Below are 13,713 nucleotides of genomic sequence, written 5' to 3'. Positions count from 1 at the left end.
GCACATAACATATTTATGCACAAGTTGGGGGAGATTGTTAGATATAATTGATGATTACTAATGTTCTTAAAGTTTGTTTTAGAACAGGAGTGATCAGAGTTTAAGCTGGAAGCTGATCAGAGTTTAATAAAGTCTGACCAGAGTTTAATAAAGTCTGATCAGAGTTTACATAGTCAAGACTCGTCAGAGTTTACACGTGGAAAGAGCTCAGAAGCGGATATACTTCAAGGAAGGATAGAAGCGGAGGAGTGATTTGCTGACTATGGAAACCAAACAGAAAACAGTAGCAATCTTTGATTGATAGAATACATAGCTGATTTATAGGATATCAAATCAGAGATTGATTTTGTAACTGTGTATATATAGACACAGATTAGGGTTACTCTATACGAGTTGAGTTATCGAGTATATTTTACAGAACCCTAGCAGCTCTTAGTGATAATATATAAATCACTGAGAGAGTTTTTGTAACCGATTAAGCTTTGTGAATAAGAGTTTACTGCTTTCAATCTCTTATATTGTCATTCTGTGTGATTGATTGTGTTCATTATATAAACTAATATAGTAAGTTTATAGGACCTAACATGTTCTTCCCCATTTCTCTCTCTGTAATCTCTGTAACAGTTTACCATTTCATTAATACATACTTTCATTCTTTACAAGTGGTATCAGAGCCACTCGATTCTCAGGCCACATGACGACGACTGAAAGTGTTTGTCCTAAATCCAATCATGTATGATGAGTTAGGAAATACTTTCTTGTATTCGTATTTGATTTCATTAATATTAATAAAAGACTTGTTTTGATTTTATTATGGGATTTATCTATTTAAAGTGTTTTAAATAAGATGTTCCATAGTTTGGAGTAAAGCTTCTAGAATTATAATGAGATTATAATAGTGAGATCTAGAAGATGATAACTCTGGACTTAAACAGTTCCTGATCATAGGATAACTAATCGGAAGTTAGTAAATCCGCAAAGATTGGTACATACTGTGCTTGCTCCCTTAAGGAGGATGTCTGTTCTCATAAGCATTTGTGTGGTGACACTATAGCCAGTATGTAGGTGCTTATTGGGGAATAAGTTCACTGAACATGACTCGATAAGTTGAATAACTAATGGAGATTACTCACGTGTCAATAGTTATTCACTGAGTGATAGTTGTACAAGTGTCCTAAGACTTGAGATCGTTAAAGTTATCTTATATATAAAGAACTGTGCTTTGGTTTAGTCCTTAGTCTCAAGGACAACCATTAGGACTATTCTGGGCATAGGGATTTATGTATAGAGATAGTTAACGTCAATAGAGGATCTACCCCTTCCAGTATAGGAAGAGAATATCCTATGTTATTCTTTCTATGCAAGTTCTGGAATCTCTGGCCAGAGTATATGAAATTAGAAAGGAGTTTCTAATTTGCATTAATATGAACTTCGCATTAAGAACAAGAAATCATATGATTAAATTTGATAGGCTTGACACGAGATCCATGCCTTGTATTTAATCGGGATATTGTAAGGGTAGAAGGAGTTAATTGTACGGTAACTAGTCACTGACAGGTTCTCGTTATTCTAAGCAGAGAATTCATATTATCCGGATAGTCGCGATATGTTGAGAAGCATCACTCACGATGTAGAATAAATATAATTAATCAGTTAATTATATTTAGTGAATTTTGGAATTCATATAAATAATTAATAAAAGGTTTATTATTATTTATTTCTACTACCGGCATAATATTGAACCTACAGGGTCACACCATAAAAAGATTAATTTATTGATGAAGGGATTTTTTGAGAGAGCAGGTTATTTTCTAAGGAGTTTAGAAAATAATAATAATTAAAATAGTTTTAATTATTATTTAAACATTTTATAAGATAAAGTGTGGGATTTATATATATTAATATATATTGATATAATAATTGTGTAAAACCTAGGAGGGCCCTATATAAAGAAAGAGATGAGAAGGCTTTAGACAACTGGGGTTTTGTGAAAACCTAGTAGCCTCCCTCACCTTCTTCATCTCTCTCTCTCTCTCAAAAGTAGAAGGGCTCCATCTTTATAAAAGCTTCATCGAAGGATTAATCTTGGTGGATACCGGTAGAGTGCTTCACGCATTGAGAAGCAACTGCTAGGACCTCTCTTTGTCTTCCTTGGATCGCTTTTAAAGGTTAGAATTCGATTCTAAAACTATCTCATAAATCGTATATTATATTTATGTGTCTTTCTATATGCGCGATTCATGATTTACGGATTGATAATTGTTATATCATGCTTCCGCTCTTCCGTAAATTCCTTCAACGACGAGATCAAGATCGTCGGAAGATTCATGGCGCGAAATCGAGAGTCGAATTCAAGAAGCGAGTGTTACTTGTCACAAACAGATCGAAAAGACAACTTCTGCCATGGAATCGAAAATTATCATCAAGATTGATCAATTGGTTTCTTTGGTTACGAATTGCGATGCGAAAATTGAGCAGTATAATGCTACTATGGAGGATAGGATTCAGACAAAGGTTGGGGGAATTCTTAAGGGGTTCAATTTGGCTAAAACTGTGGGTCGGGATGGCGAGTTGTTTATTGAAAGATCTCCACTTCTCCATACTCCAGGGAATCAGTCTCACTCAAAAGAGGATGGAGGTGGTCAAAATAAAGTGGAGAAACCCTTTAGTTGGCAGTTCAGGCAGCCAAGAATGGAGATCCCAAATTTCAGTGGAGAGGATCCTCGAGCTTGGGTTCGCAAATGCAACAAGTTCTTTCTGATGCATCAGGTTAGTGACAAAGCTCGAGTAGAGTTTGTTGAAATGTTCTTAGAAGGTAAGGTAGATGTGTGGTTTCAGAGTTTCAAGTTAATTCAAGAAACAATATCTTGGTCGGTTTTTTGTGATGCTTTAGTAAAAAGATTTGGGAAGAAAGGAGGGTTAGATGAGCAAGAAGAGTTCAATAAGTTGGTCCAAACTGGTACTGTTCTTGAGTATGCTGAAAGGTTTGAGGAATTGAAATCTGTAGTGTTGGTTAGGAACCCTCATTTAGATGAATCTTATTTCATTTCTAGTTTCATTTCTGGTCTTAAAGGGGAACTTAAACCGATGGTCAGATTAATGAAACCAAGAACATTAATTGATGCTATAGAGATAGCACAATATCAGGAACAGACTGTAGATATTTTGGTCAAGAAATCTGATAGTAAGAAACCAAGTATTGGTACTAAGTGGGGAGCTAGTGATAAGAAAACAGATGCTATTGACAATTCTGTTAAAGAGAAGGAGGTTAAGAGCAAAGATCATTTTAAGAAAATTTCACCAGAGGAGTTTCAATATAGAAGAAACAACCATCTTTGTTACAAATGTGGAGACAAGTACACACAAGGCCATCAGTGCAAAAACCAACAGTATACATTCATGTTAGTTGAAGATGGGGAGCATGATATACTGGCAGAGGTGTTAGAGGAAGAAGAGGAGGGAACCATTGCAGAGGTGTCCTTGAATGCCTTATCTGAAAATATGGCCAGGAAAACAATTACACTAGAGGGGATGATACAAGATCAAGAGGTCAAGATGTTAACTGACACAGGGAGCACTTTAAGTTTCATTGACAGTAAGGTGGTAAATAGGTTGAAACTGAGTAAGGTGAAATGTGAAGGAATCTCTGTTAAATTAGCAGATGGGAGGGAAGTGATTAGTGAATTTTATGTGCCTAAGGTCAAATGGAAAATACAACAGTATGAGTTTATTTTTGACCTTAGAATAATTGATATTGCTGGATGGGAATTAATACTTGGGGTGGACTGGTTACAACAATTCAGTCCCATTCTTTTTGACTTTAAGAAACTGTACTTAAAGTTGAATGCAGAATCAGATACTGAGCCTCAAATGATTTTGAGTGGAAGAGTAGAAAAAGCAACAATGCAGTTGGTCAGGGGAAAGGACTTACAGTTATTAAACAAGCAGCTGGCACAACAAAGGTTCAAGGAAAATGTTTATGCAGCAGAGGAAAAGCAGGAATTGCCAGGTTCTATTGTTTCTGTACTTGATAAATACTCAAAAGTCTTTGAGATACCTGTAGGGTTACCTCCAGCTAGATCTGTGGATCATGTCATTCCTCTACAGGAAGGATCTACACCTTTTAAACTTAAACCTTATAGATATCCTCACTCACAGAAAAATGAGATTGAAACACAAGTACAACAAATGTTAGACAGTGGCATTATTAGAAACAACAATAGTCCTTTTGCATCTCCTGTAATCTTGGTTAGGAAAAAAGATGATTCTTGGAGATTTTGTGTGGACTATAGGCAACTAAATAAATTGACTATCAAAGATAGATTTCCTATACCTAATATAGATGAGTTGCTTGATGAATTGCATGGAGCTGAAATGTTTACAAAATTAGATCTCAGGGCTGGCTATCATCAAATTCTGGTTAAGCCAACTGACACATACAAGACTGCCTTCCAAACTCACCATGGTCACTTTGAGTTTATAGTCATGCCATCTGGGCTGACTAATGCTCCTGCCACATTTCAGTCCTTAATGAATCAAGTTTTTCAACCATTCTTGAGGAAATTTGTTTTGGTATTTTTTGATGATATTCTGGTATATAGTAAGGATTTGGATTCTCATTTGCAACACTTGGAACCGGTTCTGACAGTATTAAAAGAAAATGAATTATATGCAAAGAGATCTAAATGTACTTTTGCAGCTGATTCTGTGGAATATTTGGGACATTTAATATCTGGAAAGGGAGTGAGTATGGATCCAGAAAAGATTGCAAGTATAGTGAAGTGGCCAGTACCTGATTCAGTAAAGACCTTGAGAGGTTTTTTAGGTTTATCAGGGTATTACAGAAGATTTATCAAACATTATGGGGTCATCACTAAACCCTTGACTGATTTACTTAAAAAAGAGGGATTTCAATGGAGTGATCAAGCTACAACAGTCTTTAATACTCTTAAGAAAGCACTGTGTGAAGCTCCTGTATTGGCAATGCCAAATTTTGTTGAGGCTTTTGTGGTGGAGACTGATGCCTGTGCAACTGGTATGGGTGTTGTTCTAATGCAGGAAGGTAAACCAATTGCATATTTGAGTAAATCTTTTAACAAGAGGAATATGGGTTTTTCAGTCTATGAAAAAGAATTGTTAGCATTGGTGTTGGCAGTGACTAAATGGAGACACTATCTAGTAGGTCACCATTTTATTATTAAGACAGACCATCAGTCATTAAAATTCTTGTTAGAACAACCTCTCCATACCTCTTTGCAGTATAAATGGTTATCAAAACTATTAGGGTTGGATTATGAGATTCAGTACAAAAAAGGGGTTGATAACACAGCAGCTGATGCTTTGTCAAGGGTGGAAGATCATGACAGGAGTGAACCAGTAGCAAGGGTGGCTGCTATCTCAGAATTACAGCCTACTTGGATACAGCAGGTCATACAAAGTTATGAACAGGATACAGAATGCCAGGAAATCATTTCTCAAATACTGATAGATCCAACTGGTGCTAGTGACTTTCAGTATATTCAAGGAATTTTAAAGAAGCAAGGGAAAATTTATTTGGGAGGTACTGGGGATATTAGGAAGCAAGTGGTGGAAGCATTACATAACTCTTCTTTGGGGGGTCATTCTGGCCAAAATGCATGTTTACAAAGATTGAAAATCACATTTTTCTGGCCTGGAATGAAAAAAGATGTGGAGGATTGGATAAAACATTGTGAAGTTTGTCAGAGATACAAAAGTGAACATCTTTTGTCTCCTGGACTTTTACAACCTTTGACAATTCCTAACACACCTTGGAAGAATATTTCTATGGATTTCATAGAAAAGTTGCCAGAGTCAGATGGAGCTAATGCAGTATTAGTTGTGGTGGATAGGATGTCTAAATATGGCCATTTTATATCATTAAAGCATCCATTCACTGCTGAAGAAATAGCCAATGTATTTCTGGACCAGATTTTCAGACTACATGGATTACCTGATACAATAGTCTGTGACAGAGATAGAATATTTACTAGCAAGTTCTGGACGTCAATGTTTGAGAAGCTGGGAGTCAAACTGAATTTCACTTCAGCTTATCATCCTCAGAGTGATGGTCAAACTGAGAGATTGAATCAGTGTCTTGAGGCTTATCTAAGGTGTTTTGCTGGAGACAAGCCATGTACATGGAAGAAATGGCTTGGGATGGCAGAATATTGGTATAACACTTCTTTTCATACCAGTATGAGGATGACACCCTATGAGGCCGTGTATGGGGTAAAACCAGTTACACTCAACATGGGGAATCTGCATGACATGATTATTCTAGTGGCTCAAAACTTGTTAGTACAGAGGGAACAAATTTTGCAGCAGCTGAAAGAGAACTTGAATAAAGCTCAGCACAGAATGAAGTTTTATGCTGATCAGAGTAAGAGTGAAAGAGAGTTTCAACAGGGAGAGTGGGTGTACTTGAAGCTGCAACCATACAGACAGAAATCAGTGGCCACAAGAGTATGCTTTAAGTTGTCTGCCAGATTTTATGGTCCCTTTCAGATTGAACAAAAGATAGGAGAAGTAGCATATAAGCTCAAACTGCCAGATTATTGCAGGATTCATCCTGTCTTTCATGTGTCACTACTTAAGAAATATATAGGCCAGACTCCAGTGACACCAGGGAAGCTACCTGAGTATGATCAAGATGACATTATGATTTTAGCTCCTGATAAAGTTCTGCAAAGGAGACAAATTGACAGAGGAGGTCAGAAGGTGACACAATGGTTGATTCAGTGGAAGGATTTGGATGTTGCTGAAGCTTCATGGGAAGATTGCTCAATCATTACACAACAATTTCCACAACTCAAAGCTTGAGGACAAGCTTTTTGTTAAGAAGGAGCGTTTGTCATGGTTATAGTTAGTTAGATTTGGAGGGAAAATCGGTTGTTAAGTAGTGCCAGGGGCAAGAGCAAGAACTCAGTCTAGTGTTACTCAATTCTCTCTTGAGAATATTCTGTTCTTCCCCATTTCTCTCTCTGTAATCTCTGTAACAGTTTACCATTTCATTAATACATACTTTCATTCTTTACAATCTTCTTGTGTGTGTCCAGAGCATGGGGGACCGTAGTTGGGGCTGGGGTTGGCCGCAGGCCCGGGTGAAATTTTAGTTCGACTCATTAATATTTATATATGTGTTAAAGTCCAGCCCTCGTGAAAAATATAAGAGCCCTCTTAATTAGCCTGATTCATAAATTGTCTTATATATAAAATTTAAAAAAAATAAAAAAAATAACGCTCTTCAGCCTTGCTTTCATCGGATAAAAGTATAGGTTGAACACTTCAAGTACGTAACTGTTCTACGTTTTTATTACGCGGACTTGTATAATACAAAATTATATATATTTTCATTAATTATGGCTTAAAATTTTAAGATGTGTTTTGAGTACGTGATTTATGTGTATTCTGTAAACGGGTACAATAATTTTAATATTTTATATGTTTTTAGACTTAATATTGATTTTTTTGGATAGTTTACACATTTCTTCACTTATTATTATTTTTTACTCCAGCCCGGGCAGGAAAAAATTCCTGAGTCCGCCCCTGTCCATGAGCACACATTAACAATCACTTTTTGTTGAGGTTGATGGTTTTTATTGACCAAGATCTCATTAATAATCATTGTCCCCTGCAAATGCACAAAAAACATGACTGGTAAAAGCTCTCCACCTCAACAAAAAGTGGTTGTTAATGGGCACACATTAGAAAGATCTTCGTAAAAAAAAGTTCCAACTTATTAAAAATGCATGTCTAACAGCTTGGTTTCGGTTCAAAATATCATGCAGATACAGTATGTTTGGACTGATTTTGATCATATAAAAATCTATAAACTTGTTTAAGTAAGTTGGGTTCTATTTAAAATTTAATTTTAGGTTAGCACTGTAACGAGTACGGGTCCTTCACAAATGATTGCCATACCTCTATATCTCAATTCGCTAACTATTAAATATTAATGATTAAATTAGTCAAACCTCTAAATCACCCACCCAAACCTCTAACTTCCAAACAGGTGATTGCCTTAACTTGCAATTAATCGCACCTTTAACAATAAGTCAATCCGTGTTTTTAGTTTTATATAGCAAGTATCATTTCATATGTGAATGAGTCATATTATATTTATCAGATTTAGCCAAAAATAAATTAACTATATACTAGACTTTAAAAATTATTATTGGCATTTTCCAAAAAAATAAATAAATTATTATTGGCTATCCATGCATGTTTAGTCTTGAGTGGTGAATAAGCTGTGAATATTGTAATGTTCTCCCAGTATGATGGCAACTGCGATAAATTTTATACTCCTCCAGTCTGCTCTAGAGAAGATGGGCGTTCAGACTTGAGTGCAGACTGCATTTGCCATGGCAGAGGTTGCTGAACCATGTAGTAAACAGCGAGCCATCCAGCATCTAGAAAAAGGCAGAATTGCAATATTCTGTCGTATTGGTGCTGGCACGGGAATTCCAATCTTTTCCACAGACATGGCAGCCGCTCTTAGAGCTTCAGAAAGAGTTTTTTTCTTGAAAACTTTTCATATATGATATGAATATTTAGTTATAAATTAGAAGTGTTAAAGTGACCTCATGCTAATGACCTCAGCTTGTACAGTAATGGTGACCTCATGTACTGTAGATTAAGTAGTGCCCAAGTTTCATTTTTTCTATTTAAAGACTGTTATCTCACAATGTAAATTAAGCTTCAATAAGCAATACAAGAGTTGTTTTTTCTCTTACATTGTTGTTTCCCAGCTTCATCTGTTAAACACACACTAGTTTTGTCATGGTATCAGAGCGATAGGCTTCCTGATCTTCTCGTTCCGCTGTCACCGAACTCAAGCTTGCGAGCTTTCTCTTCAACATCTCTTTGAGACAAATACACAAACACCTGCCGCACTGCCGTATTACCAGCCTCAAACAGCAACCAAGCATTCATATTTTCAAACAACCCAGGCCAAAATCAAATTCAGATTTCACCTTCCTGTTTGAATCCATACACCGAGTTGCTCAGCTCGTCTCACCTCCGCCTTCTTTATCGAGATTCATCTCTGCGTTTCAACACAAACACCAACAGAGGTTGAAACTCACTAGAGGAGACTACATCAGTACTGACCGAGTCCCCCAACCGAGTTACCCAACTCGTTTTTCGACTCACTGTTATCGAGAAACCCATCTGCAGCTTCACAACGTCATCAAAGTTTCAGGCCACCATCGCCGGAGTTCTCTCTCGTTCTTTTCTGCCGTGTCCGCTGTCGTCTGCCCTTGGTAACACTAAACTCGAGCTATTTTCATCTGAGTGCTTCACTTGTTTGTATATGCTAGCCGAGTCCTATTTGTTTCTGTGATAGTTCTGCTGCTTGGTTGTTTTCTTTTTTTTTTCTGGTGGACTGCTGCATCTATACTCAGTGAAACAACCCGCACCTTTTTCGGGCTTAAACCCACTAAAGTTGTGGGCTCAAACTTTTAAACATTAAATCAACACTCTCAGTTGGTTTTTATATTTTTGGTTTCATTACTTTTTAGTACCTTAGATCAGAACCTTGGTTTTTTAAATTCTCAAATGTACTCCCTGAATTTTGATATTACAAATTTGCTCCAACAAGTTTTGAGATCAAACTTTATCATGAATAAAGAAAGTAGTTCGCCGATTCAAACCATTTTGAATGGCTCCAACTATTTGTCTTGGTCTCAAGCTATGCGTAGCTTTCTTAAGGGAAAAAGAATTTGGCGGTATGTAAATGGGGATTTTCCAATTCCGGTTAGGGAAACTAATGAAACTGAGTCAAAATTCAAAGATCGAATTGAAGAGTGGGATGTCAAAAATCATCAGGCTATTACATTTTTTAGAAACTCTTCAGTCTCTAAGATAAATCTTCAATTCGGGAACTACGAGACTGCTAAAGAAATTTGGGATTTATTAGCGTCTCGATATACTACATCTGATCTTGCTCATCATTATCAAATCATGAGTTCTCTAAGTAAGCAGAAGCAAACGTCGGGCCAACCTGTAGCTGATTTTTTATCTCAAATACAAGCACTTTGGGATCAACTTACATTATCTGAACCAAAGTGGTTACATACTGAGGATGCTACACTCTATCAAGCGTATCGTGATCAACAAAGACTCATCCAGTTTCTAATGGCTCTTACTCCGAATTATGAACCAGTTAGAGCTGCTCTTCTTCACCGTGTTCCGCTGCCTTCTCTAGAGAGTGCCCTCACTGAACTTATTTCTGAGGAAACTCGACTTGAGATCGGTAAAATCAGTCACATGACTGATACTGTCCTTGCGGTACCTACTGTACCTACTCTTGACAAACCTTTTTGCAGATTCTGTCGTCAAAATGGACATGTAACCAAGGATTGCTTAGCTCTTCGCAATCATACATGTCAACATTGCCAACAAAAGGGGCATTACTCAATTCAATTCTGCAAGAAAAAGTCAGCAATCCGTCCAAACAAATTTTCTCAGTCTTCCGTTGCTGTTGCCTCTGGATCTACATCTGAAACTGCACCAGCTATGTCTGCTCTTGAGCTCGAATACTTGCTTAGGCAGTTTTTACAAAAAGACAACTCTCCTTCTACTACATTCTCTGTCACTCCAGGTATCTCTTGGTATTTTGATTCTGCATGTTGCAATCACATGTCGAATGATCCATCCATATTTACCATGAAAACAGAGAGTTCATATCTTCCTAATATTCAAACGGCTGATGGTTCAACCATGAAAGTGACACATATTGGAACTGTATCCACGAAGGATCTTTCTCTTCCTGATACATACTTTGTTCCTAATCTTTCACTAAATCTTATTTCCATTGGTCAATTGTGTGATCTCGGACTTAACATAAATTTTACCTCTTCTGGTTGTCATGTACAGGATCCTCAGACAGGACAAACTCTTGGGACAGGCCGTAGATGTGGAAGGTTGTTTGAGCTCACTTCTCTTCACCTGCCTAAATCATCATCCTCTCATCTTGTTGGTTCTGTCTCATCTACAACTAGCATATGGCATTCCCGGTTAGGTCATCCTTCACCCTCTCGTTTACAAGGTCTAGTTTCTAGTGGTCATCTAGGTAGTGTTAATATAGACACTGTTGATTGTGTATCATGCAAACTGGCAAAACATCATGTTCTTCCCTTTCCTATTCATTATGAAAAATCATTAGCCACTTTTGATCTTATACATTCTGATATTTGGGGTCAATCTCCAACTCCAACCATGGGGGGTTCAAGATACTATGTAATATTTGTTGATGATTATTCTCGATACACTTGGATATATATTCTGAAAAATCGATATGAATTAAGGGAAACTTATAAAAACTTTGCCACCATGATTGACACCCAATTTAAAAAGAAAGTCAAAATCTTTCGTGCTGATAATGCCAAAGAATACAAAGAATCTGAACTTACCAATTTTTTGGCATCTCATGGTACTGTTACCCAAAGTTCTTGTCCATACACATCACAACAAAATGGTCGTGCTGAACGAAAACATAGGCACATTCTAGATACCATTCGAGCTCTCCTTCTTTCTTCTTCTTGTCCAGAATTCTTTTGGGGGGAAGCCGCATTAACTGCTGTTCATACAATAAATATGATTCCTTCTCCTGTTATAGATAACTTGTCTCCTTATGAAAAATTATATGAAAAACCGCCTTCATATGATTCTCTTAAGGTTTTCGGTTCTGCATGTTTTGTTCTTCTTCCTTCACATGAAAGAACAAAATTAGAGCCACGTGTCCGTCTCTGTTGCTTCATTGGTTATGGTAGTGGTCAAAAGGGATATCGTTGTTGGGATCCTATCTCCCAACGTCTACGAGTCTCTCGTAATGTGGCATTTTAGGAACACAAAATGTTCTCATCCATGTCAGATTTTAAAATTGATACATCTACTAGCATATCTCATTTTACAGATCCTTTTGTTGATCTACATCCCAATGATGAGTATGTGGAACCTTTGACATCTACAAACACATCTTCAACCGATCCACGAGTTGTCCCTCTGATAGAAGTTCAGTGTGAGGATTCTGATGCAGAGCCACCCATCATTCCATCAACTCCACAGGAATCTGTTCATCGCTCTACTCGGGTAAGACAACCTTCTGTTCGACTCACTGATTATCATGTTTACTCTGCTATACAGTCTTTACACGAGCCTAAATCATATAGAGAGGCTAGTGTTAACCCACTTTGGCAGAAAGCAATGGAAGAAGAACTCCAAGCTTTGGACAGAACTCATACATGGGATTTGGTTGATCTGCCTCTTGGAAAAACAGCAGTGAGTTGTCGATGGATATATAAAATTAAAACAAAATCTGATGGCTCTATTGAAAGATATAAAGCTCGTCTTGTTGCTAGAGGTTTTACTCAAGAGTATGGCATTGACTATGAGGAAACTTTTGCACCGGTTGCTCGTCTCACATCTGTTCGTAGTTTACTTGCTGTTGGGGCAGCAAAACATTGGGGTATGTGGCAAATGGATGTCAAGAATGCCTTTCTTAATGGAGACCTTCACGAGGAAGTTTATCTCAAACCTCCCCCAGGTTTCTCACATTCTTTAAATCAAGTGTTCAGGCTTAACAAGGCTCTCTATGGTCTTAAACAAGCTCCACGATCATGGTTTGAGAAATTTAGCAAAGTAGTTCAACAACTGGGTTTCTCTTCAAGTCCATATGATCATGCACTCTTTCTACGACGATCTGAACAAGGAATTGTTTTACTTCTCTTATATGTGGATGATATGATCATCACTGGTGATGATATCACAGGTATCTCTGAACTCAAACAATTCCTCAGTCAACAGTTTGAAATGAAAGATCTTGGTTCATTAAGCTACTTCTTGGGTCTTGAAGTTTCTTCAGTTTCAACTGGCTATACTCTTTCTCAAGTCAAGTATGCATCCGATCTTTTATTAAAATCTGGAATAAGTGACACTAAGATTGCTTCCACTCCGTTAGAGTACGAGGTTAAACTCAATGTCGAGGATGGGGAACTACTTTCAAATCCTACATTGTATCGGCAGTTGGTTGGGAGTCTAATTTATCTCACTGTCACTCGTCCTGATATTGCTCACGCCGTTCATATTGTCAGTCAGTTCATGACTGCTCCTCGCACTCCACACTATACAGCTGTCCTCCACATACTCCGTTATGTAAAAGGCACCATATTTCAAGGTTTACACTATTCACATAAATCTTCACTTGAGTTGTGTGGATACTCAGATGCTGACTGGGCTGGTGATCCTACTACAAGATGTTCTACCACGGGATTCTGTTTCTTTCTTGGCGACTCTCTTATTTCTTGGCGAAGTAAAAAGCAACCACTTGCATCTAAATCTAGTGCTGAATCTGAATATCGAGCCCTTGCAGATACCACACAAGAATTAATCTGGTTGCGCTGGTTACTTGAAGATATGAGTGTAACTCACTCTCCGGCAACTACTATATTTTGTGATAGTAAAAGTGCCATGGACATAGCTCATAATGATGTTTTTCATGAACGCACTAAACACATCGAGATCGATTGTCATTTCACTCGTCAGCAAGTTGCCAAAGGCACAGTTCTCCTTTGTGCTGTCTCTGGTCTTGATAATGCTGCAGATATATTTACCAAAATACATCCTCCCGGTAGTTTCCGAACTTTTGTTTCCAAACTCAAGTTGGTTCTTCAACCATCTTAAGTTTGAGGGGGG

Source organism: Daucus carota, chromosome 5 (genome assembly GCF_001625215.2).
Source record: "Daucus carota subsp. sativus chromosome 5, DH1 v3.0, whole genome shotgun sequence".
In the NCBI taxonomy this organism is placed as follows: Eukaryota; Viridiplantae; Streptophyta; class Magnoliopsida; order Apiales; family Apiaceae; genus Daucus; species Daucus carota.
The sequence above is the reverse complement of the archived record's forward strand: the minus strand, read 5'-3'. Positions refer to the sequence as shown.